The sequence below is a fragment of the Macrobrachium nipponense genome, chromosome 9 (assembly GCF_015104395.2).
Source record: "Macrobrachium nipponense isolate FS-2020 chromosome 9, ASM1510439v2, whole genome shotgun sequence".
In the NCBI taxonomy this organism is placed as follows: Eukaryota; Metazoa; Arthropoda; class Malacostraca; order Decapoda; family Palaemonidae; genus Macrobrachium; species Macrobrachium nipponense.
In genome coordinates, this window is record NC_061110.1 from 109,380,079 (window position 1) to 109,382,452 (window position 2,374).

A 2,374-nucleotide genomic window follows, 5' to 3' on the forward strand; every position below is an offset into this window, starting at 1 on the left:
CAAGTCAGCGAACAAGATAGCGCAAACATTTAGTTAAGGTCATATAACTCTTTGGCAGCTTTTTTTCTGAGCCTAGTATTTACTTTCCTCCTGGTTTTTGCAATCTCCATCGGAAGATAATGTGTCAGAGGAGAAAGTGGCAACGCTAATATTTACATACTAAGGGTGGCCCGGAGTAGCGCGTAAAAATAGCATACGCCGAACAAATGAGAGACTGGACTAGCTAGAGAATAGATATCGACGTTAACCAGCACACGCAATATAGATATGTTGTACTTTCTGTTTCATAGAATGTATTTGCTCTTAAAGAGCATACGTTTTGTATATATATGTAGAATATTTCATATTATATTATATATATATATATATATATATATATATATATATATATTATATTAATATTTAATATATATATATGATATATATATTATATTAGATTATATATATATATATATTATATATTTCATTCAGGAATGCGAAGACACATGGATGTTTTTTAAAAGATATATTCATTAAGGAAACGTTTCGACAATGACTAATGTGCCATATCAGTCTGAAATGACAAATAATTAACATTTAAATATAAAATACACTTTTTGATTCTTAAAATTGACATTAAAAACATAAAAGACTAAAAAAGCAAAAGCAAAGTAAAACAACTGCTGTTACACAACTTCAGGACAAAGAAGAAGATAGAAATGACCAAGGAAAGAACAAGAACCTCCAGACGACTATGCCAGATATAGGTGAGCAGAGGAGGCAGCACCGTTTAACGAATGGAACGAGTCTTTTAATTATATAATGCTCTTAAGGTCTCAGATTAAGTCTGCATCCTTTAGAATACCCTAATATGGAAAATGCTGCTCCTTGAACCTTCAATTTTACAATTTGATAGCAATTATTTTTTATATTTGAATGTCTGGTCTCCTCAACTCTTTGTCCCGTTCAAAACTCAAACCTAATTGACTGTAATACGCATTCTGCAACGAAAAGGTTGTTGAGAATGCGTTATTACAGTCAACTTAGTTTTGATTTAGACGGCAAAGATTGAGCAGACCAGAACATTACAAATATAAAATCATTGCTATCAATTGTAAAATTGAGGTCGAAGAAGCAGCATTTTTCCATAATAGGTATTCTAAGGAGCAAAGATTATCTGACGACCAGAGTCATATATATTAGATATATATATTTTTATATATATATTATATATATATATATATAATAATATATCATATGATATATATATATATTAGATATATATATATATATATAATATATATATATATATATATATATATATATATGCGTGTGTGCGTGTATATATGTATACATTTATATTTAAAAACTGCAAGATTAATTATATGTTTGAACTGTTACTAACGAATTCATTCATAATTCATCACATTTTCCATGCTTTATTTCCTAGCGGGTCTGTCTGTCTGTCTGACTCTCTCTCTCTCTCTCTCTCTCTTCCCCTTCGGAATTATATACCAGTCACCAAACTCTTTTCTAATTTCTCTTCTCCCCTCTGCTTCTCTATTCTTTTCCTTGTAGCCTTCAAGGTTGAGTTCCGTGAGCGTTAAGCTGCCCGTCCTTATAAGGCTTCCACATTAAATTGCAAAAGACTGATTAGTTAAAGAAGATTAAAATAAGGAAAATAACGATGATTGCACTTAAAAAAAAAACTGAATAAAGTGATTCTTTCATGGAAAGGAAAAGTAGCAAGCGGGATCGTCTTTTAGCCCGGTGTAGTCAAATATGCACTTTCCATTTATAGCAGACGAGGTCAACTGGGTTGCAGATCAAAGATAAAAAAGGGAAAGATTCCTTCAGACAAAAGCAACAATGATGACATCTGGCAAGGATGCCAACAACAAAAGCAAGAAGAACAGGAAGAGAGTAAATACAGACATATGCGATATGGATGACAATAAGAAATAAAGACGAGACAAACTCGTAACTATTTCTTATTTGACTAAATGTAACTAATCCAAGAAACATCTTTCAGTTTTCCATTTAAAAAAAAAACAAGAGTAATTATGTTGTTTCAGCAAAGAATTTTAAAGTTGTATATTATTTCAGCAAAGACCAAGAGGAATTTTAAAGATGTATTTTATTTCAGCAAAGATCAGGAAGAATTTTAAAGGCGTATATTATTTCAGCAAAGATCAGGAAGAATTTTTAAGTTTTGTGAAGTTTTAGATACCTGAAATTAAGTCCGTTCATTTCACCATTAATGTAAGGAAACCACTTCTGTCTTACTGGCTAAACTAACTCAAGGAAATTTGACTGCGAATGACATTGAATTAACCGAAATGTGGATACTACCGAGTCAAGACATTTCAAAACAGAAATGTTTAGATTGTCCCTT